At 37.6% G+C, this 25,247-nt stretch overlaps 1 long non-coding RNA gene across 5 annotated transcripts in view; it reads left to right on the top strand.

The window, feature by feature from the left end:
* Positions 1–25,247, top strand: part of LOC138989179 (uncharacterized) — a 274,790-nt gene that overhangs the window by 71,573 nt on the left and 177,970 nt on the right. Inside the window, exon 8 of one of the 5 annotated variants that reach the window (XR_011465400.1) lies at positions 69–221. The exons of 3 other annotated variants lie outside the window; for them this stretch is intronic. This is a non-coding gene — a long non-coding RNA (uncharacterized lncRNA). Of the gene's footprint in view, positions 1–68; positions 222–25,247 lie in introns of those variants that run through there. One more of the 5 variants, XR_011465402.1, reaches the window with a different exon arrangement.

The raw sequence follows: 25,247 nt of genomic DNA, 5'->3' as shown, positions 1-25,247 counted from the left end.
ACCCTATTAGTGTCACTAGTAAATATAATTTACCCAGTAATTTAGACAACGTTGTTATTTTCTTGTAGCACACATGCCACAGTTCTGATCATGTTTGGATGTTGCTCACAAAACAGCAAGAAAAGACTTGATTTTGCCCATTGAAACCATGGCAGAGGCACTTGGCAGTTTCTTTTCCTGTGGGGCAGAAACTGCAGTCAGGTAAGGTATTCTACTTGGTAGCTTAGTCCTCACAATCTATTAGGACATAAAAAGGGCAACCATCTTAGTTTCTAGAGGATTAGTAGACACCAGATGTGGCAGAGAACATGTTCTGGTGCTATGAGGAATTTCTAAAGTTAGTGTTGGGGGGGGCAGCATAGTTATCAAAATCATTGTAACTATAGTAATAGCAAACATACAGCATCGTAAGGTGATAGGCACTATTCTGAGAAATGAACATATAATTTATTTAAAATCCTCATGGTAAACCTAGGAAGCACAAAAAGTTTAAGCAATTTGCTCAATATTACACAGCTAATAAGTGGGAGAACCAGAATACTTACCCTAACAGACTGGTTCTAGAGTTTGTGCTGTTAACCACTACCCCCTATATGGCAACATTATTGAGGTCGTATTATATGTTTTGCACTATGTTAGTCATTGAGACTAGAGAGAGAAAGATTCCTCAAGGAGTTTACAGTCTAATGCACAGAGATACAAATCAGGATTATTGTCCATTTGTTAGATGTATAGTGTTACTTGCTCAGTCATGTCTGACTCTTTGCGACCCCATGGACTGTGGCCCTCCAGGCTCCTCTGTCCGTGGGATTCTCCAGGCAAGAACACTGGAATGGGTTGCCATTTGTTAGATGGGAAGACTCTTAAAAAGTGAGCAGCATTTGGAAGCTTATCTAAAATAGGAGGTAAATACTGAAACTGAACCCTAAAAAGCTTTCAGAGTTTGCCTATTGATGCCCTTTTTGGCTTTAGCAGCTAGAACTGTGAGATGTTGAACTGAACAACGCAGGGCTATGAATATCCATGATTCCAATTTGAACAGTTTCAAGATTTTGTAAGACAGTTGGTTCAGAGCCTATATGAGATGAAGGTGAAAAAATCCTAGTTCAGAAGGTTCCCACATTTGTAAAGATGTATCTTTAGCTGTTATAAATTTCCATCTTAGAATTTGATAACATGGGCAATAAAGTATGAAGAATGGTTTTTTTCCCCCTTTGTGTCTGTTTCTCTGTACATAAACATGTACACATATAGATACATATGTAAAGAATATATGAAGGGCAGAATTAAGAGCGTAGATAATGTGATATATTCATATTTTAATTATACTTTTGTATATTGAAATTAAAAAAATACGTACATATTTCTTTTTGAATTTTATCAATCCTTTTACAATAAAGAAGTACATAGTTCTAGAGTACTCAAGATAAAAAACTTGCACTTCCTTTATTGAGAATAAAGAATATTCACAAGGGATATTAGCCATTACCTCTCAGAGGCTTAACCTTCTTTTGAACAAATGCCTATATTTGCATAATGGGGTACTAAAATAATTCTCACATTAAAACAACCATTATTTACCTGACATACTACATGACAAAATAGTTTTTGAGTGATTTTATAATTATACTTTTTTGGTTCTGTGTCTTTGGCTGCCAAAAGACAGACCTGCCAGTCTCATGCACATTTTTACATTACTTTATGTGTAAGCAAGAACTAAAAATAGGTGATTTTTTTTAAAAAAAGCTTTCCATTTCATCAGGTCATCCTTAATAAAATTATAACTCCACAATGGATATTATAAAAGCATCTTTGATAAGACAGTTTTCTATCAAAGTAGCATGTTCTTTTATGCAAATTATCACAAGGATCTGGATCATTGACAGAATGTAAAAAAAAAAAAAAAAGTAGCCTAAATCCTTTGCAATTTTAAAATCAGATCTTTTTTTTTTCCCCCACAATTACCCAGATGTAAGAACATATGTTATTTTGTTTTTAAATAAAAGCAGTTTTTTTAATCTATAAAAAATTCCTAGTTTCCCCCCTTCCAATCCCGTGCTTAGTCTCGTACTCATGTCCAATTCTTTGCAGCCCCATGGACTGTAGCCCTCCAGGCTCCTCTGTCCATGGGGATTCTCCAGGCAAGAACATTGCAGTGAGCTGCCATGCCCTCCTCCAGGGGATCTTCCCAACCCAGGGATGGAACCCAGGTCTCCTGCACTGCAGGTGGATTCTTTACCATCTGAGCCACCAGGGTTACCAATGCTGGAGACAGTTTTAGCTGGGAAGAAAGTGAACTTTGTCTTTATAACATCTGTTTACCTTTATTTTCTCTTTGGATTGTTACTCTTTATGATTTTTAATATTTATGAATCCATGCTTTTTTCTGGAATGCCTCTGATAACCTCATTTGTGCTTAGATGTTCATTCTGATAGCACATTGTCTTCCTTCTAGGGAATATGTTTTTCAGTCAAAGGACTAACTCTCTTATGGCTGAATATTGAAACCAGGAAACAGGAGACAATTTGGGAGATAGTATCCCAGTGACACAGAAATAGTAAAATGAATATGTATTAGAATGTGCCTTTACCTATAATCCTCCCATAAAAACACATCTTGCTAGTATTTAGAGAAAGAATATGAGTTGGATGGATACTCTATGTATTGCATTCTGGTATTAAAATATTTTGATATTCTTTTTTGGTTATGTTTTATTTTTACTAATATCATAACCCTTTTAAAGTTCAGATTTTAGCCTGTGATAATTTAGAATTAACTTGAATTAAAAACAAAGTAGCTCAAATATTTTACTTCAGTATCCTAATATTTAAAACCTCCAAAAACTTAGAATCAATAAGGCATCTCTCTGAAACATTAACTAGTTATTAACAAAAGTTCTTATTGAGTACTTACAATGTGCTAGACACAATTGCTAGCATTGTAATGTGTTAAATTCTGCTTATGGGTTATATTTATTAATGTTTGTAAGAACCCTGTGGGGTGGGAACTGATGCTTCTTCTTTACAGAGGAGGAAACTGAGGCTGAGAGTCCCCGGATGGGTTCAGTCAAAGCTGGTGAGTGGCAAAATTAGAATGAGAGCGTGGTTCTGTTTCATGCCACCACCCTTCACTCCTAATTGTCAAATACTTTAGATCTAATGATATGCCTTGTCTGTTCCTATTAAATGCCAACTGAATACCAGGCACTGCCTTTACATAGCTTTCCTCTTTCATTTAATCATGTTTAAGTGGCATGTCCAATTTTGCACAGCTTAGAAGTAGCAGAGCCAGGGTTCAAATCTAGGTCTTATGATTTCAAATTGAGTAGGGTTTCTAACTCATGCAGCTAATCTCTCAGTCCAGCCAAGTATGATATCACGTAGGGAGAATTCTAGAGGTGGGATCTTCAGTGACAATTCACTTTAGAAAATCCTTAATCTGAAATCTCTTTAGGAAAAAGAAGTATGTATATATAGATAATTTACTGTTTTGCATTTATTGAGTGAGGTCTTAATTTAAAATTGCAGTGAAAACTTATAGTTGTCATGAAAAGTTTCTAGACTAAATGGCATTTTGTGTATATTTATAGCACTTTTGGAGAGGTTATTTTGGTTTATTTGCTTGTTAGAACTCGTAAACAAAACCGTTCATTGATTAAAGTGATTTACTCAACATTAAAGTTTAGCTGTTTAGGGTATTCTGAATAATGAATGAGGAGCAGGACTGTTCTCATGTAATTACAATGAGTGAGAAGTTGTGGTTCAATGAAAGAGAAAGGATTTAAGAGAGGGAATATAATTTCCTTTACTAGAAAATTAGGTGATTATAGCTCTAGAGAGAGTTGACATATAACAAGAGCATATTGGTCTCACTAAAAAGACACTCTTTTTCCAACTGGAAGACTGATAGCAATGCCAGGTCACCAGGGTTTCACATAATTCTGTGTTAAAGTTCCATATTTTCTTTGCATTTACCTCTTTTGTCTGTAACTCTTCACTATCACTTCCCTAGTGGGTTTAGAAACAGCCCTCCCATTCACCCCAATCTTTCCCAAGCAGGAATCTCTATACTATGTACCTCTACAAACACTCTACCCAAAATCTGAAACTGAATTAAAGCATGCTTCTAGATCTACCTACAGTTTACAGGAACATGTCAAATGATGTGATACAAAGGCCGTCAGCAAATCTTAGGAATAAATTACAGCAAATGAATTGCCAGTAGAAAACTGAGGGAGGACGGACTCAGCAATTAAAAGAGATAACCTGTCACACAAATATAAGAACCATGCATCTTGTTTGGATTCATTTCCAAACCAACTCAGTGGTAAAAATAAACACATGATAAGAGAAATTCAAACAGTCTGGATATGTGATGACATCAGAGAATATTCCTTTGTTTGGCGGGGGTGGGGCAAGAGAATAATGACGTTTTAGTTATGTTTTAAAAAGAGTTCTTATCACTTTGACATGTGTACTGAAATATTTATGAATGAAATAATATCATAGCAAATATTTGCCTTGAAAGATTCCCATTGTTGCGAGGAAAGGAAGAAGCAGATGGTGAATAGATGAAAGAAGCAGAGTCCCGAGTTGAAGGGTTTGTAGCTGGGTGACAACTACATGGGAAAATCATATTCCACTTTTTTTTTTTTTTTTTTTTTTGGTGTTCTTTAGTTTTGTCAATGAAACATAAAAGGAGGGGGGATGGGAAATAGAAGAGAGCACTCCTTTTTGAATTCCAGCTCCTCTTCTATGTCATCCTAAGTGTTCCTGTACTCTACTCTGGGCAGGGCTCCCCTCCTCTGGAGTGGTCACCAAGGTGACGAATCTATTGTGTCTCCAGGCAGGGAACATGGAGAGTGATGAGGGCAGATCCCTTGAAGTCTTTTAAGTGCTGAATCACCAAGTACCACAGGAAACTGTGAAAGAAGATGGAGACCACAGGGAACTGTGAAAAAAGCTGTGTACCCACTTCCATTTTGTAACAAAACCTACTTACATGCTTTCTAAAGGAAGGATAAACCCAGAAAAGGATGTTCCTGGCATACTTAATTAACAGCGGAGAACATATTTCTTTTTTCAGTACATATAGCAAAGCTAAGCCAAAAGCTAACTCAACAATTTGAACAATGACTACTTGATTTTAAAGATGCGTATTATGTAGACACTACCTTTAGTGAACAATGGACGTTTTCTTTAGACTATAGCTTATATCATTTTGTTGTTGTTTTTGGTAGTGTTGCTGAACAAAACTCGGGCATGAATGCTTCTGTCATTTTGAGTGATCATTTTTCTTCCTGAACTTATTTTCTATTTGAAACTTTAGTCAAGTTAGAGTTGATTTATTTGTACTTAAATCACTCGAATTCCTTTCACATTGTCTGATGACTCTATAAGAAGTTAGATTTGTTGGCATTTTAGAGTCTATCAGAAATATCTTTTTGGTTAAAAATATTTTCTCATGGTTTATATATATTGCTAAAGGCACAAAAGAGACAGTGAAAATATCAATATCTCCTCAATTAGTGTAGTATATTAAGCACATGTGGCAATTGTAAATAAAATCATAACCTTTTTACTCAAAATATACTATCAATTGTTATGCCTTAATAAAATACAACTCATGAAAGGAAATCAGTTAGGAAACTAAAAGATGCTGACAACACTCAAATTTATTTCCAGCTTTAACCTTTATCTCAAGCTCTAAAATGACAAATTGACTTCTGGACATCTCCACCTGGATGACCTTCCCACAAACAACTAAAAATCAATAAGCTTAATTGAGTTCAATTCAACATTTATTTATTGAATCCCTTTCAGGAGGTGTGTTAGAGGCTGGGGACACAAAGATAACTAAGATCCAGCCTCTCATCCAAAGAGGTCACCAAAAGCCCCACAATTATTTTTTATCCCCAAAACTTTCAGTTTCTCCTGAGGTCCATATCTTAGTTGATGGCAACATACTGTCCCCAAATCTTGAAATATTTGAATCATCTTTGACACATTTTCCCTCACAACTGGCCTTCAACCCAATTCCAAGTCTTTTTGATTCTACTTCTAAAAATTCTCCAAAACTGTGCCCACCCCTGCTGTCTTGCTGTTGCTGATTGGGTTTACACTTTGTCATCCTTCTCCTGAACTATTATAGCAAGAGCCTCCTAATTGTTTTCTCTGCTTTGAAATCATTCCCTCTTCTCCCTGCCCACCCAGGGCCTTTCGTTTCCAGAGTTGCTCCGTGAAAACAAAGATCGTATCATATCACTTTCCTATTTTCAAACCTTTTCTAAATGTATCACATACTTTTGAAGTTGGCAAGACTTCTGCAGGGGCCACCCACAAGCCTTATATCCCAAGCAGGTGGTACAAGGAAGAGAAGAGTAGCAGGTGGAGGATGATGGTGACCTCTATTAAAAAGTTGGAGAACTACTCAGCTTCAGTCCTGTGGGAGCAAACTTTTATGTTTTGCCAAAACTTTTACTTGTTTTTCTCCCATCAGAAGCTAGAAATTCTCATTTTTATTGAAGTCTCTTGTTTTTAAAATACTGGCTAATGTTCTGAAACCATTTTGTGAGACAAATTGTCTCTGTGGGGCAGTTTGACCCCTGCTGTTTTGCTTTAAGCCTCCCATCCTTTGTTAGTATGACAAACTCCCATTCATCTACTAGGACACAGATCGAATGTCCTTTAATCTGTAAAACCTTCTCTAATCCTAGTCAGAATTAATAGCTCAGTGTCTAAAAATCCATAAACCTTGACTTAATAAAAAGGGATAACAAGCTTGATATACACAATAGGTTATTAATGAACATAATCATGTTAATTAATTATTAACATAATGAGAGTTTACTAGGGAATAAAATCGGTGTCAATGTCAGAAGAGAAACTTTTGTTTTTATCATCCTATTCAGAATTTATAATCTAACAAACAGAAAGTTATGACCAACCTAGATAGCATATTAAAAAGCAGAGACATTACTTTGCCAGCAAAGGTCCGACTAGTCAAGGTTTTTCCAGTGGTCATGTATGGATGTGAGAGTTGGACTATAAAGAAGGCTGAGCACCAAAGAATTGATGCTTTTGAACTGTGGTGTTGGAGAAGACTCTTGAGAGTCCCTTGGACTGCAAGGAGATCCAACCAGTCCATCCTAAAGGAGATCAGTCCTGAGTGTTCATTGGAAGGACTGATACTGAAGCTGAAGCTCCGATACTTTGGCCACCTGATGCGAAGAACTGACTCATTGGAAAAGACCCTGATGCTGGGAGGGATTGAGGGCAGGAGGAGAAGGGGATGACAGAGGATGAGATTGTTGGATGGCATCATCGACTCGATGGACATGGGTTTGGGTGGACTCCGGGAGTTGGTGATGGACAGGGAGGCCTGGCATGCTGCGATTCATGGGGTCTCAAAGAGTCAGACACAACTGAGCAACTGAACTGAACTGAACTGAACTGAAACAGAAACTTCAGAATACATAACTTTTCGTGGAAAGCAAGAGTTTGAAATGGGGGAAAGAGTGAATCCATTTCAATCAGCCCCTTTCCACCAAATGCACTGCAGTGAAAGATAATACATAAAGGCAGAAAGCACAGACACATAGCTGGATTTATAAACAAGATGGATATCTCCATCAAGCAGAATTGGAGCAAGCATAAAGTACAGGCAGGGTGGAAGGAGAAGCAGCCTGGTCTCCTGTTCCTAGTGGGGATTAACCCTCTTGTGGAGTATAGGCAGCCAAATGTATTCAATTCAATGTGGAGAAACACAACCAGGATCTCTCCTCCGGTGGGTGAAGGAAGAGCAGATAGAAATGTTTCAGACGTACAAAGATTAAGAGCGTTTATTCTGCTAATGACAACAAAAATTAGCAAACCTTTGTATGTTAAATAAAAGTCAATCCAGAAGTTATGGATGGGCAATAGAAAACAATGAATGTGAAGCTGATGAAAATATGTTCATTGACCTAACATTTAATATAAACATAACTATTTTTAGAATGGATAAAAGTAAAACCTTTAAAAAGATGGTGGTGAATGCTTTGGTTTCCTTTGGATAACTACGGATTTGTCAGGAGGAGAATTAAAACACTAAATAATTGTTGATTTTGTTTAAAAGATCTTAATGGTTAGCAATTAAAGATGGTTCATGGCTTCTATGGTAATGGAAGAAAAATGAGGAAATAAAAATATTACACATGCAATGGAAGGCAGGAAAGAAGATAAAAATTAAGGAAAAAGATGACAAATAGAAAACAAAGTAAAATGATATATGTAAGTTCAAATACATTAGTATTTATAATATGTACAAACAGACCATATTCTGTTAAAATGCAGTTCCCTAGAATGAATTTTTTAAAGGTTAACTATTTGCTATTTATGAGATGTTGTGTTTTTGTTTGGTTGCTAAGCCATGCCTAACTCTTTTGTGACCCCATCAACTGTGGCCTGCCAGGCTTCTCTGCCCATGGGATTTCCCAGGCAAAGATACTGGAGTGGGTGGCCATTTTCTTCTCTGGGGGAGCTTCAGATCCAGAGATTGAACCCACCTCTCCTGCATTGGCAGGTAGATTCTTTGCCACTGAGCCACCTGGGAAGCCCTATTTATGAGATATCCCTAAAACAAAACTATATAAAAAGAGATATATCATGAAATGCCAACATGAAAATAAACTGATATAACAATAATACCAGACAAAATAGAATTTGAGGTAAATCAATTAAAAATGAAAGAGAATGATTCAAAATGATTGTTAAAAAAACGAACATTACAGGAAGGAAGGTAGAATAATGAACCTTTATACATCTAACGTAAGAGCCTTGGGCAACACAAAATGCAGATTGATTTAAAAGGAGATGTTGAGTTTGGACCAATATAGAGAGTCCCATAATCAACATGGCAATCAAGATGCAGAACATGTCCGTTACTCCTCAAAGTTCCCGTGTGTCCTCTTCCAGTCAGTTCCTACTCTCCCCGTCCTATAGGCAACTACTATTTTGATTTCTGTCACCATAGATTTTTTCTTAATCTTGAACTTTATATAAGTGGAATTATACAGTATTTATTATTTTGTTTCTGGCTTTTTTTTGCTGAAAATGTTTCTGGGAGTCATTTATTTTTTTTATATCAACAGTTATTGTTTATTACTGATTGGTGTACCATTGATGGCTACACCACAGTATATTTAGCTATTTGTCTGTTGATGAGCATTTGAGTTGTTTCCAGATTTGAGCTATTATAAATAAAGCTGTTATAAACATTTCATATGAAAAGTAAATTAATAATAGAGAATATTGGCAAATCGACATTATACTGGATTATTTATGTATATATTCCTCAGATGGAAACAAATCATGCCAAAAATTAATGAGGGTTAAAAAATCTGTATAACACAATTGACAAGGTTGATTCATATACTCAATTTTAAAGAACATACAGCCGTTTCATTGAATGTACATTAAACATTTACAAAAACTAACCATGAATCAAGACATGCTCTAAAGGAATCTCTAAGAAGTTTAAAAAATTGATATCACAGAGGCTAGAATCTCTTAGATTAGAAATAAGGAAAGATAGCTTTAAAAATTTATCTGGAAACTTTAAAAATTCACTTTAAAATTACCCAAAGATTAGAAAGGAAATTATAATACAAATTTCCTGTATGTAGCAAAAACACAACTACATTTTATGATTTTTTTGGCTGTTAAATTTTTTTAAGTTTTGAACAACTTGGAAGTAATAGAACATAAAGGTTGGGGGTCCAGCTTTTAATTATTTTTAAAATGATAAATTTTCAAATTGTACCAACACTATTTATTGATTATAAATGTAACCTTTTAAATGTACTACTCCTACCTATACTTAGATCTTTTACCAAACTCTGTATTATTACTCTATTGGTAAAATAGTACCCAATTAATTTAGCATTAAAGCTCTGTAATATGTTTTAATGAGCTAGTTTTACCTTAATATTCTTCATAAGAATTTTCTGGAATGCTTATTTTTCCTGTTTAAATTTAATATTATTTTATAAAGTTTCAAAGAAAAGTTTAATTGAATTTAAATTTTCCTGGAATTTTTAGATCAATATAGGGATAATTGATATTTTTACAATAATACACTTTCCATCCCAGAACAAGAGCTTTATTTTGATGAATTTGAGTCTTTTTTAATGTTCCTTGGTAGCATTTTATTGCTTTTTGTATATAGACTTATGTAGTTCTTGTTAACTGATTCCTAGACATTTTCTCCTTTTGTTTGCTGTTCTTACTATCATCCTTCCTCTTATTATATATTCTCCTTTTTTCTTTGCCTTGATACAAACTATAGATCTATTGTATATTGATTTTGAAACTAGGCATATTATTGAATTCTCTGTTTCTAATCTTTTTCAGTTGATTCTCTTGGATTTTCCAGAATTATTATATTGCTATGTGAAATTATTGAAAAAGTTTCCTCCTTCTGTTGTATATTTAGCTTTTATTTCTTGCTCTTCCTTAACTACATTGACTGGTTATTTCCAGAAAGTAGTGTTACATAAAATTAAATAGAAGGGTTGGTGTTGGACTCCTTCTCTTGCTCCTGATTTTAGTGAGAATGTTTCTATTTGTTCACCATTAAACATCTATCACAGACAATAACCACAGAGAGTAAAGAAATTAGAAAATAGAAAACACAATGAAAAAGTTGACTAAATTTATCCATTACCTAAATACATATAAATAATATAAGTAACATAAACTTACTGGTCATAAATCGGTTTTCAGGTTGGATGTAAAATCAAACTAAGTGCTCAATGCCAAGGATATATTTTTTAAAAAGTAATTCTGAAAGATTTAAAAGGCAGACAAGGAAATAGAAGGCAAATGATAAGCAAAAAATGATGTAGTTTTGACATTAACATCAGCCCATGCAGTGTTAAATGAGACAAGGAAGTGTGATTTAAGAATAATATGAAGAGTAAAAATCACAAATGGATGTGACTATTTTAAACTTTATGCAGTAAATATGAAAATGAGCAACCAAAGTTGATGCTGGGCCAGGCCATCGCAGTGAGATGTGTATATTCCACACCACCATCCAAGGCAAAAAACTTTCCGAGATAAAGGATACACACACACATACACAATCAAAAAACAAAACAAGAATTCTTGAGTATCCTCTGGAAACAAAGCCTCAAAGCCCTTCTCTGTAAAAGCTGCTGATTCCAGGAGAGAATGGTGCTATCTCTCTGACATCTGAAGATCTGCAGCAGTTCTTGCAGACAGGATAATCATGGGAGGGAAAGGGTCTTTCTTTTACCACCAAGGGGAATAATGAATAAGTAAACTACAACTTTATATTTAATCCTTTATTGGCTACATCCTTTACTTAAGAAACCCAGTCTTCTGGAAAGCTTTGCAGATAAAATACTTTTCTTAATGCTCACATTTTCTGTGAATTTTCCTTTCCTACAACATCAAGACTATGTCTTGCATAAAAATCAGGAAATATAGCAGAAACACATTTGGACAGAAATGGACAAAAATGTTCAAAAATGGACAGAAACCCAGTGATGATAACATTAACTCTTTTTGTAATCCATGGACAAATTAGGAAAACAAAAATTTTTAAATAAGATGTATAAGCATTTGAAAACTATGACTAACAAAAATACAGAAATTACCAAAAAAATTTATTTCTTACATCAACTTTATCACTGTTGATTACTCACAAAAAAAGATGAAAATGTTCGTGTCCTTAAACAACCTTTTGCCACTAACTCCACATTTTCTTGTACTACTATTGTTAAATTGATAACATCATAGCATTTTCCTCCATAACCTTTTCCCATATATTTATTTGTTGCTCATCAGTAATCTTTTTGTCATGGATTCTCTTGCTATGTCATTTTTCTAACTTTTTTCAAGAAGCTGGTGAGTTCTCGTTCCTAAATGCTCCAGTGTTTGGTAGTGTCTGCCTGAGGATATTTAGTGCAGTTGCTGAGAGTTTAAGCTCTGTGTGAAGGTCTTACTAGGATTGAATTTTAGCTTTTCCACTCACCATGTGACGTTGAATAAGAAACTGTGCTCACGTTTCCTTATCCTTAAAAGAAAGTGTTAGTCACTCAGTTGTGTCCAACTCTTTGTGACCCCATGGACTATAGCCTGCCAGGCTTCTCTGTCTATGGGATTCTCCAGGCAAGAATACTGGTGTGGGTTGTCATTTCCTTCTCCAGGGGATCTTCCCAACCCAGGGATCGAACCCAGGTCTCCTGCATTGCAGGCAGATTCTTTACCATCTAAGCCACCAAGGAAGCCAAGAGGGGACCCTTATCCTCCAGTTTATTCCATTTGTTGGCCCCGCTGTGCACCTGCCCTGGATTCACTCTAGGCTCTGCTTTGCCTCTTTCTGTACCCCAGGAGGCTGAACTGTGCTCTCCGCATCATCTGGGCTCCGTGGCTGGCTGGCTTCCAGCTGGATTAGGCCAATGGAAAGTTAGGCTTGCAGGAAATCAGGTGGGAGTGGGAGAAATGGGTTTTTTTTCTTGCTTTCTCCCTCTGCACTCCTTATGAGGACAGTCCCTGTCTGTGGCCACTCCTCTCCAGCTCCAGCTCCCACCAGACAGTCTCCTCTCCTTCCTCGTCCTGCAGGCAGTAAACATATGCCACTGCTCTTGTCTCTATCTTGCCATACCTTGTTGTTCCTTTAACCCTGACTACCTTTTGCAGTAGTTCCTTTATTCAGGTTTCTCCATTTGAAATATCTGGGGTGAACCATGTTCCCTGCCAGGATCCTGAAAGATACAGTCTATACCAGTGGTGCCCAACCTGCATGATCTAACTCCTGCTGATCTGAGGTGGAGCTGACGTAATAACGATAGACATGAAGTGCGCAATAAATGTAATGTGCTTGAATCATCCCCAAACCATTTCCCATCTCCAGTCTGTGGAAAAATTGTCTTCCACAAAACCAGAGTCTGGGGCCAAAAAGGTCAGGGACCACTGGTCCATAGGACCAGAGATAGCCCTAGTGATAAAATTCTCAGACTGGGTCACTAATACAGCAAGCAGATTAATGGATGACCTGCATGCCTGGGAACATAGGACACAAGCAATAGGTGACATGCTGTGACAGTAAAGATCACTTCAGTTACTCTCATAGTGAGATGTAGAAAACAGAGCCAGTGAGGGTAAGGCTTTGGACGATCATCAGGTGGTCGTACTCTCTGATGTTATGATAATAACAAACATTATAGAGAACGTTACCTGCTTCTGTCTGTGCCAGGAGAGCTTGTGTAACAACAAATGTATTGCCTTACCTACAATTCAAGACAAAAGCAGAGAAATAGAAAGCTCCTATGGAGGCCTTAAGAAAATCCCTAATTGCCTATAGCTGCAGAGCAGACATGAATAAGGATCAGACCTAACATCGAATTGCTCAGTTGCAGAATTACAACTCTGGTTAAGTATGCAACCTTTGAAGGTCTCTTGTGCTAAGGTTAGAGCATTGATTGAGAAGGAAAGATCTTCTGAGACTTTAGAAAAGGACGTTTGTGCAGACATGATTGGAATCTCCAAATCACCTAGCCTCTCTGCTGCTGCTGCAGAGTCCCTCCTCCCCTGACTCAGGAAATCACCCTCCTCTTTCACTGAGACCTTTCAATGATACTCCCTGAGGCATTTGCCTTACTGGGGAAATGCCTGTTTTTCTAGAATCCACAAGGCTTCTATGCTTATAAGTAGAGTTAAATCACATCATGGCACAGGGGAGAACTGTAAATTCATTTCCAGGGGGAGACAATAAATAGATCAAAGGAACTGCAAGTGCTTTTCAGTTCTTTTAGACATGCTTAGACCCTAGGGAGTCCATAAAAGGATGAATTCTAAGGGTTTAGAACTGCTGGTTGGCAACATTGGCTTGTGGGCCAATGGCTCACTACCTGTTTTTGTATGGTATGCAAACTGAGAATGATTTTTACATTTCTAAATAGTTAAAAAAATATTTTATGTCACATAAAGATTACATAAAATTCAAGTATCAGTGTCCATAAATAAAGCTTTATTAAAATACAGCCATGCTTCTTTGCTTATGGTTACTTCTGTGCTACCAGATGAGTAGTCGTGACAAAATGGCTCTCAAAGCTATAATTGTTTACTATTTGTCCTTTACACAAAGAGTTGGCTGACCTCTGCTCCAGAACCTGGAAATGATGGTTGAAAGTGCCGCCATTGAAATGGGATCCCACTTTTTTTTTTTTTAATTTGTTCTTGGCTGTGCTGAATCTTTGTTGCTGTGCACAGGGCTCCTCTAGCTGCAGCAAGCGGGGGCTACTACCTTTTGTGGTGGTGTATAGGCTCCCCTTTGCAGTGGCTTCTCATTGTAGAGCAGGGGCTCTGGGGCACATGGACTTCAGTAGCTGCGATTACCGAGCTCTAGAGCATGGACTCGGTAGTTGTGGCATGGCCTTAGTTGCTTCATGACATGTGGGATCTTGCCGGATCAGGGACTGAACTTGAGTCCCTTGCATTGGCATGCAGATTCTTAACCTCTGGACTGCCAGGGAAGACCTGGGATCCCAATTTTAACCAGAATAATGAAACCCTGGTTAGGCAGAGGACAGGTGGGGGTGCTTAGGGTCAGAGAGACAAAGTGCACACAGCTTCTGTAACAACAGGAAGGATCAAAGTGACCAGCTGTTTTGACACACTGGAATCTGTGGTGGTGGTCAGTTGCTCATGGAGCTATTTGAATGAAATGAATGTATAATCTACTATGATACTGATTGGACTATTTAATCTCATGTTTACTGTAAAAGTCTTCCTCTAAGCATTCCTCACAGGGCATTTATAGGGTGACTGTGCATTGGGCAAAGGAAAATCATCAGACCTTTCATATGTTATAAAATACTGATCCTGGGTTGAGGTTGATCACTAAATACGCAATACACCATTGTGACTTACCAGTCAATGCAGGAGCTTATGGAGGATAGACAGCTAGATAGACAGACAGATAGATAGATGGAATCATTTTTTAACAAGTTACTATTTTGAAAAAAATTCAAACACATATAGAAATGGAGTGGTGATAATGAGCCCCATGCACTCATTCTCCAGCTTCAACAAATATCAGTATTTCGCTTATATTATTTTGACTAACCACATTAACTCTTGTCCCCTACCCCCATCCCTTGGAGGTTTCTAAAAGATCCCAGGCATCACATTATCTTGACATGTACAATAAATAAAGACTTTTTCCTTTTAATGTAGCCATCTTATCTTTATCACATCTAAACAATTACCCATGAATCCAAGATCCAAAATGCTCTGAAAACCCTATGATTTTGTAGGTTTGGCACAAACTCATTTTGTTGGCAAAACTTAGCCTGATTTGAATTGATATGAGTTATTTACACATTTTTTTCCTCTGACTTAGTGTGACTATTCATAGACTTAACTGCAAAATATTTACATATTTGAATACAAAGTGCTTCTTTGAGACCTGTGAGTTTTATATCTTATAGACACGTATACTTTATTCCATTTCTAAAAACTAAGGAAAAAAACAAACCAAAAAACAAATTTCAAGACATGTTTGACTCTAGAATTTTCGAATATGAATGGTGTACCAATAACAGTAGCTATCTTATTGGGCTGTTGTTGGATTCAATGCATTAACATATATAAAGTGCCTAGTGCCTGCCTCACAGTAAACAAGAAATGTTAGCTGGCATTAGTATTACAAGACCTACAGCTGTCTCTGATAGCTTATTTCCCATCATCTGTGAAACTGTTTATATGTTTTAGAAGGTGTCATGGGGCCTGCGTAGTGTATTTTTTGCCTGTTTTCTATTGTGCGAGGGACAGAGTGAAGGATGACAGCTTGTTTGGATTGTGGAAAGCTATGTTTCATGAACCTGTTCTCTGCACTCACTACTCCAGTTTGATTCAGAGTCCTGCCTAGACTTTACTAAAACCTTGTGATGACATGTCCAAGGCCTGGGGATACCCAACTTAGGGTGGATCGTTGACGCTGATCTTTACATAGAGACAAGCTGCACCTTCTTCAGTAGCTCCTCCATCCCAACCGTTCGTTCTTTCTACACCTGTTGCCTTCTTCTACAAGAAAAAGAGTTGGGATTATTCTTTTTTTTTCATTTAAATTGAACTATAGTTGATTTGGGAGTATTTGGGGTTGCACAGAGTCAGACACGACTGAAGAGACTTAGCGGCAGCAGCAGCAGCAGCATATACGTACATGGAGAAGGCAATGGCACCTCTTGCCTGGAAAATCCCGTGGATGGAGGAGCCTGATGGGCTGCAGTCCATGGGGTCGCGAAGAGTCAGACAGGACTGAGTGACTTCACTTTGACTTTTCACCTTCATGCATTGGAGAAGGAAATGGCAATCCACTCCAGTGTTCTTGCCTGGAGAATCCCAGGGATGGCAAAGCCTGGTGGGCTGCAGTCTATGGGGTCGCACAGAGTCGGACACGACTGACGCGACTTAGCAGCAGCAGCAGCATATACATACATACATATGTATGTGTGTGTGTATATATATGTATGTATATATATTATTTTACTGATTTTACCTTCTCTCTTTCTCTCTCTTTTTCACTCACTATTAGTAGCCATACTAGTTTCTGGAATAATCTCTCACTCTCCTTTTCCTTTCAGCTTTGCTTTTTCACAACAGAAGCATAAATCTGTGTCTCTTCTTATGTTTGGCTGCTACTGGTTTATTTTTATGTCTATTTTACTTAAAGTGTGTACATTTCTTTAGTTGTGATGGGAGAGAATTTGATCATTTCAGTCTGCTAACTTTCTCTGAAAACCTCATCTACTACGGTATCGTAGTGTATAAAGGTAGGGGCTCTGTGGGGCAATTCATAGGGACTAATGGGCAAGGGTAACTAGACATAGAGTGGTTAAACTTTTGTTGCAGAAGGGAGTCAGAAAAAGCCCATAGAATTGAGCCTACAGTAACCTCTATCAATTAAGGGGCACCCATCATTCGATCCATATGCTTATTTATTCTACACATATTTTTTGAGCACGTCCAGTGAACTGTGGACCTGTAGATAGAGCAGAACAAAGAAGAGACTGAAAATCCTGCCTTTCTGGAACTTACACTCTTTTGGAAATAAACAGATAACAAACAAAATAAATAAATACATTATACAGCCTATTCCCTGGAGGAGGAAATGGCAGCCCACTCCAATATTCTTGCCTGAGAAATCCCATGGACAGAGGAGCCTGGGGGGCTACAGCCCATGGGGCTGCAAAGAGTCAGACACGACTGAGCGACTGAGTGTGTATACAGCTTATTAGAAGACGTAAGAGTTCTAGAGAGAAATAAATCAAGGAAGGCTCAAAGAACTGGAGGCAGGGGGAGGTTTACAGTTTCCCTTTTGGAGGAAGGCCTCACTGAGAAGGTGACATTTGAGAAAAGATTTGAGGAAGCAAGTCATGCTTATTTCTGGGAGGAAGAACTTTCCAGGCAGAGGAATGGCAAAATAACATTTTTACTCCATTTTTTTTTTCTTCTCTTTTCTGCTGAATATAGCAGATAAAATTCCTTTATGATCTAGGCTGCTCAGAAAATTGTTTTTTCACTTCAGTATTCATGTATAATAAAGCCCAAGGGGCTGCATACTTTAAAACAATTATTAATATTTGTAATATAAAGTGAGTATTCTTTTTGTTTATATGATAATGAGTATGCACAAATTGTGTGTGTGTGTGTGTGTGTGTGTGTGTGAGTTGCTCAGTTGTGTCCAACTCTTTACGACCCCATGGACTCAAGCTTGCCAGGCTCCTCTCTCTGTCGATGGAATTCTCCAGGCAAGAATACTGGAGTGGGTTGCCATTCCCTTCTCCAGGGGATCTTCCTCACCCGGGGATTGAACCCATGTCTCCTGCATTGCAGGCAGATTCTTTACTGTCTGAGCCACCAGGGAAGCATAAATTAGCAACTGTCAATAAATGTATGTTCTAAGAAATTTGACTTGGTGCTTGTTCTTCTTTAGCACATATAGGTATCTGATTAGAAACCCAAGCAGAGGCCTGAGTTGTCATCCAGATAAGCATCCTTGAATTATGGAAGATTCACCAGATTCAGAGAAAAATTTCTTCCTCTTTTCTATTTGTATCTTGTTTCCTCTTTTAACAGTCAAAAGGTGGTCTGGATTTGAATTGCGATTACCTCTCTCTTCTCTGCATTGATCTCCATGATCTAAAAGGAAACAAACTTCTGCTTCACTTGAGCTGGATGGTTTTATCAGGTGATTTCAATCTGAAAGCAAATTGTTCTCTGGAGGATATATGCTTATTGCCAGGTTTTTTTTTTTTTTTTTTTGATAAAGGATTTAGCAAATAGCTTTCAACAGATGCCTAGTTCTATTTGAAAAAAACATAATAAAATAGTATTTGGGATTTAGAACAATGATCTAAAAATAGCTAAGACTGTACTCCCATTTGGAAAAAAAAAATAGCTATAAAATGATTTTTTTTTACTTCTCGTTCTGAGTGTGGCATAAAGCAAACCTAGTTCTCAGCCAATAAAGGATATTCTCAAAGAGAAATCTCAAGTCATTTTCAGCTCAAGGCCCTGGAGACCTCATTATACTGCCATTACAAACAGACCTGCAGCAAGTTGTTTATGCCTTGCTGCTAGTGAGTTAAGCAAATGGCACTGGGATTGTTATGCAGATACATTAACCAGTTGCTTGCACTTAGACAAATATGCCCAGTGTACCTCATTTTATGGAATTAATGCATTTTTGAAAAATTGAGTTCTAATTTAATTGTATCTTTAAAGTTTTACACCAGTGATTCTCAAAGGGTACATTCCCTGAGCAGGTTTATCAGAATCACTGATGTTTACAAGTCTTTTTGAAAATCGCCATGTTCCTCCCTGCTTTTATTCTGCTCCATCCTTTAAGGGGGAAGGAAAATTCTCCCTGATGTGCTCCCGTGGAGGGCAAGAATCTCTGCTGTAGAGAGTTCCTGATTTTATTTGGAGACTAGAAAGGATTCAGAAATGTTGGCATGGAGACAAGGTTGAAACTGTGAGAAGACTTCCCTTTCTGGGGTCCTACAGAATCGAGTTTGCACGTTGGTCTTGTATAACTTTCCACAGTGCACTGTTATCCTTTATTCTTGTGTGTAAACCACCTCCTAGGAGCATCTTGAGGGTAAAAGCAGTGATTGCTTATTTTAAAACACCTGTACATAGCAACTCCTCAATAAATATTTATTGAATGGATGAAGGATTGGTTTTGAAGACACTGTATTTTGAGGAATCAAAGCATATAGGTTATCTTAGTCCTTAAGGAACTTAAAAATCTAATTAGCAGAGTAAAACATACATATATAAAAAGGAAAAATAAATCTTGGGTTAAAACGTAACAGTTTTTTAAGGAGAATAAATTCTATTAATATGAGAAACCATTTTATTTGGTGGTGCATCTTGCTGAATTTGCATATGCAAATGTAGGCCTGATGCTGATTTTGAGAGTAAGGACTAAAGGAATTGAATTGTTCTATCAAACATAATGAAAAAAATTACAGAAAAAATCTCCTGAAGATGTTCCAGAATGGATGGGGGAGGAACTGAGGGTGACAGAAGTGGGTAGGAGAAAGGAGAAAGAAAGAAACCAATGAAGTGAAGTAAATCTGAGACGCTACATGAGACAATGGCCATAGAAACCCTCACTGTGATTCCCTAGGTTTTAATGAATTATGTTGCTTTTTTTTTTAATTGTTGGAATGTAGACCCCTGCTCTGTCTCCTCATGATTTAGTAATGACTGTTGAACACACACACACACACACACACACACATTTCTGAATGAATATGGTGCCAGACACCAACTAGATATTTCTTTAATTGTGATATAAATTTGAAATTGTGGTTAAGTCTGTCACTTATATGAAATCTTGTATGACTAGGGTTTATCTGCTTATCATTGGTTGATTTTGTTTTATCACATCAGGGAAAAGGGCTGACTTTAACTTCCACATTGACCAAGGACAGAATAGGAATAGCAAGTTCAGGAGAGGAAGATGAGCTACACACTGAACTAAGTCACACAAGGAGGGGTTCAGAGCTAGAGATGACTAAGAACACGGGAGACCTCCCTCCCCAGGAATTCACCAGAATCTTGTGGTGTGTCAAGGACTGGCAGGGGTGGGGTTTGAAACACACTTAGTTAGATCTTAGTGGGTAGAGGGGCTCTAGCTGACATCTGAGTTACAAATACATGAAAAAGGAATCGAAGCCTCAATGCAATGTATTATACATGTCAGATTAATGACAGATTAAAAAAACAGTAGAGAAGTTCAAAGTGGGGGAAGTCATTTGTGCTGAGGAAGATGGAAGGAATCTTTTGAAGGAATTAGAAGGCTTGTTTAAAGGAATTAGAATTCAGGTTGAATCTTGTGAAAAAGAAAAGTAAAGTTTCTGATAAGTGACTATTATTCACTCAACAAATGCCTACTCACTTATTTTGCACCTAGAGTTTACCAGGCACTAGATTAGACTATCCAGAAATAAAGACCATTAGGACATGATCCTTGTCTTCAAGGGACAGAAACCTAAGAGTGAAAACATTTTCTTAAGCAAGTAATGATAATAGAATGTGTTGAGCCCTACACTGATGAAGAAAATTCCATAGAAGAGTTCACATGGGAATGATTCTTTCTGCTTGGGTTGTTTCAGGGAAGATTTCACGAAGAACTTGTCATTTGATCTGGGTCTTGAAGGGAACATAGACTAGAAATAAGTAAAGAATAAGATAGAATAGTTAAATCAAAACAAATAATGCGAGTAAAGATAGAAGACCAGAAATATATGGATATATAAAGTATCACAAAGCCTGCTGTGGCCGAAGCACAGGGAGTGTGTTGGATGGAATAAGGCTGGAACATTACCTTCAGGCAATGAGGTGAAAGGCTTGAATGGTGCTATTTATAGACAGAAGGAGCCTTCACGGGTTTCCAAGCTGAGAAGTGTGATCATACTTCTCTTGGAAAGATAATTGAATTTGGGAGGAGGATGACAACAGAAGAGAGTCCAATGGCCTTGTGCTTGGGTACGTTCTAAGGGTTTGACATACATTACATAAAATAATGCTAAGAGGTAGTCCTATTATCAACCACATTTTATAGATGAGAGAGTTATACAGGCTCCGTGGAAAATAGGTGGTGGAACCCGTTGCCCAGGTTTTTAAATGCTACAAAACCAAAGCAAAGTCTAAGGTAGAGATCATGAGATCTTAAAATAGGGCAATGTGTACAGAATGGTAAAATGGAATATACACCTACTGCAGAATGTGTGGGAGAAAGAGGTGACAACGATGAATGTTTCTTGTTTGGATTGCCTGATAAATGGTGAAGATATGAACCAAATAGACAATTTATTCAGAAAATAAGAAAACTGCAGTTTTTCAGTAGATCATGATCTTTATGCCTTCAACAAGTGTCTAACCAAATGGTGATATTGACATATACTACTGTTTCTGTATATATGGACAAGCTACAATTCATGGGGATGCTGATATTGCAATTGTTAGATTAAGTTTAAATTAGTGATATACAATGCCAGAAATTTAAATACAAAGGGGAGGTTCAGTTAATCAATCACTCCATTGTTTGGTGTCATATAACAAGAACATCTGGATGATTGAATAAGTTTCACTTTTTATATAGATTCTTTGCCATTCGGTAACTGCCATGTTTAAGAAATGAGGCCAACCTGAGAGATATGTATGCAAAGGAGCAGGCAGTTATAGCATCTGGGGCCGTTTCTGGATTGTAAAAACAATCTTAGCCCCTGGCGTGTGCATATAGATTGCTGAATTTCATGAAATAATAAAAATAATAAGGCTTTGTATTGGCATAATGCTTTACATCGTTTTCAACACTTTCCCAGGAAAAAAAAAAAAGATGCAAAACCCAAAATGCATTCCCAAATGATCAGTGATAGAGCAATATGCCTGACTCTTTAAAATTTCTTTGTGTTTCTTGAATGCCCATGATGTATTCAGAACTGAAATATAAGGACTATGGAGAGTTCAGTAGAGTCAAACCACACATGTTCTGTTCCTTGTATATTTTCTTAAGCAGGGAAGGGGGTGTTAAGTTGTTTTGTTTCCTACAAGGTGACCTGTGGAGAAGATCATATCCCTTTGCTGAACGTTGCTAACACATGGCTAACGTGCTTTCTACTTATTTAGCTTTTAAATTTGTTTCTTCACTCAGTGTTTGTTCAGCTGTTTCTGTGTGAGGTAGTATGGTGTTGGGCACTTTTCATTTGAAGCCCCTGGAGGACAGGGATCCATCTGTTTTCACGGCACTGAGAGACAGACTGAGGTGTGCTGGTTGAATGACTTTGCTTAATGACAATATGATGAATAATGATTTCTGAAGACCTTTGGGGATACGGAGATAATTATTTGGAATATGAACCCATCCCTTTTAGCTGTAGTATATCGTATGTGTGCATGCTCAGTCGCTAGTCGTGACTGACTCTTTTGAGACCCCATGGACTGTAGCCCACCAGGCTCCTCTGTCCATGGGATTTCCCAGGCAAGAATACTGGAGTCTGTTGCCATTTCCTTTTCCAGAGAACCTTCCTGACCCAGGAATCAAACCTGCATCTCCTATATTGGTAGGCAGGTTCTTTACCACAGAGCCACAAGGGAAGCCTCAGAGTATATGTGTGTGTGTATATATATATATATATATATATAAAAGATTAATATATAATGGAAGAAAATTTGCCTTTGTTTCACATCAAATAGTCAAGAAAAGACCAGTAAAACCTTCATCCCTGAGACATTAAAGAGTGGCACCTGATTATTGTATTCTGATGTAACAATGTCGTGAAAAGCTATCAGCTATGGAATGCCTTTCCTGCTGTGCACATTATAGATGAAAGAAAGCACTAAGCATTAAAAAAAATTTTTATCTAGTTTGATATCTACAGCAACCTGAGGTGGTAATATTATTCCTGTTTTATAAATAATGAACCCAAAGCTCAAGAGATTGAGGGACTTTCTGAAGGTCATCCTATAGGGAAGTAAGCCTTGAATACAGGGGCTTTGAAGGTTGTGTTCATTTGCCTCGTATAATAACCAGGCCTGAAGGTTAACATCTCAGGATGCTCAACAAGAATTGAGGGGATCATGCACTAAAAGGAACTCAAGGAATTCCTCCAGTTAGACAACAGAAGCCATTTATAGATTATTAGGAGTCAAGCAAAGCCCCCTGCAACACTGAGATTATGACCCATGTTTATTCAAGCTTACCCCTCCACCTTTCTGGACTTGGCCATTTACTTATCTGATGAGCTTGTGGTGTGCTTAGTCACCCAGTTGTGTCTGACTCTTTGTGACCCCGTGGACAGTAGCCCACCAGGGGACTTTCCCAACCCAGGGATTGAAGCCTGGTCTCCTGCATCGCAGGCAGATTCTTTACCCTCTGAGCTACTAGGTAAGCCCCATTTGATGAGTTTGGGGAAGGTAAATTATCTGCAAGTACAATTGTACAAAGTACAAAAAACTGTAAAAACCAGCCATATTTGCTTGTTTTTTAAAATTTATTTAAAATTTCCCCAAATTTACATTTTAATTTAGTTTTAAATTAAATCTTAATTTAAATTTAAATTTGTGGCTCAGCTGGTAAAGAATCCACCTGCAATGCAGGAGACCTGGGTTTGATCCCTGGGTTGGGAAGATCCCCTGGAAAATATAAAATTTCCCCAAATTTATTTAAATTTTCTTTCAATCCATTTCCACAGATAGCTATTAATTGAACATCTATAATGTGCAATTTTATTGTGCTAAACACTACAGCAAGGTTTAAAAAACAACAAGAAAAGAAACATGGTTAGTCCTCTCCTTCAGCTTGCCTGGGGAAGACTAGGCCAGCTGTTCCCTACCCTCTTTTTTGCTTATCCACAAAGCATATTTGTTCAGGTATCTTATAGCATCTTTACTCAGAAAATTCCAACCACTGATTGCAAAGTATTGGATAACTCTTTTAATTTGGCAGGCTATATAGAGTCCATGGGGTCGCAAAGAGTTGGACATGACTAAGCAACCAATACTTTCACTTTTATTATCATAAAACTTAATGACTGAAATCACCACATGGTGCTTATGTTTAGGGGAATATTTGGGAAACTAAACCAAGAGACTGCAAGTATGATTACAAGTGTGGGAATACACAAAATGCTGAACAAAATAATTTGAGAATAAGCTCGGAACAGAAATTTAATTGGGATTAGAAATCATATGTAGTTGGTGAAAACTTCACAGGAAAAAAACTTGAATTTGTGAAATTCAAGTTCAAATTTGTTACTTAATTTTTCCATAAAATTTGAGTGTTTTCTTTTTTTTCATTGCATTAGATATCAGAACATGAAATTTGTTCCTATTGGGCAAACTTGGTCAAATAATGACTATTCTGATCATATACTTAATCAAGTCAGGGTTTTTCTTGTCTTTCTTTATCGGATTGTGTTTAAGTTACAGGAGGTTTACAGTAGGACCACAGCATTGCAGAAGAGAGGGGATCCAGTCTGTGAGCGTTCTCTGTCTATCTTGGCCAGGTCATAATGGTCTTTGTTGAGTTTGGGCATCTACTCCTGCTGTTCAGTGCTATTCATGGGCTTCCTTGATAGCTTAGGTGGTAAAGAATCTGCCTGCATGCAGGAGACCCTGGTTAGATTCCTAAGTTGGGAAGATCTGCTGGAGAAAGTATAGGCTACCAACTCCAGTATTCTTGGTCTTCCCTTGTGGCTCAGCTGGTAAAGAATCCACCTGCAATGCAGGAGACCTGGGTTCAATCCCTGGGTTGGGAAGATCCCCTGGAGAAGGGAAAGGCTACCCACTCCAGTATTCTGGCCTGGAGGATTCCCTGAAATGTATAGTCCCTGGGGTTGCAAAGATTTGGACACGACTGAGGGACTTTCACCTTCTTTTCACTTACTGCTATGCATTGTTCCTGAATTCTAGGTCCAAGTGCTCTGAAGCTGACTCTCTCAAACCGCAAGACCCACTCTCAACCTTATTTACTTCCTCTTCGGTGTCTTGGGAACCACTTTCCTAGCCGTTAGTGTTAGTGACTCAGTCGTGTCCGACTCTTTGTGACCCTGTGAACTGTAGCCCGCCAGGCTCTTCTGAAAGAATACTGGAGTGGGTCACCATTCCCTTCTCCAGGGGATCTTTCTGACCCAGGGATTGAATTCAGTCTCCTGCACTGC

This window comes from Bos mutus, chromosome 9, assembly GCF_027580195.1.
Source record: "Bos mutus isolate GX-2022 chromosome 9, NWIPB_WYAK_1.1, whole genome shotgun sequence".
NCBI classification, from domain to species: Eukaryota; Metazoa; Chordata; class Mammalia; order Artiodactyla; family Bovidae; genus Bos; species Bos mutus.
This window is presented reverse-complemented; position numbering and strand designations above follow the sequence as displayed.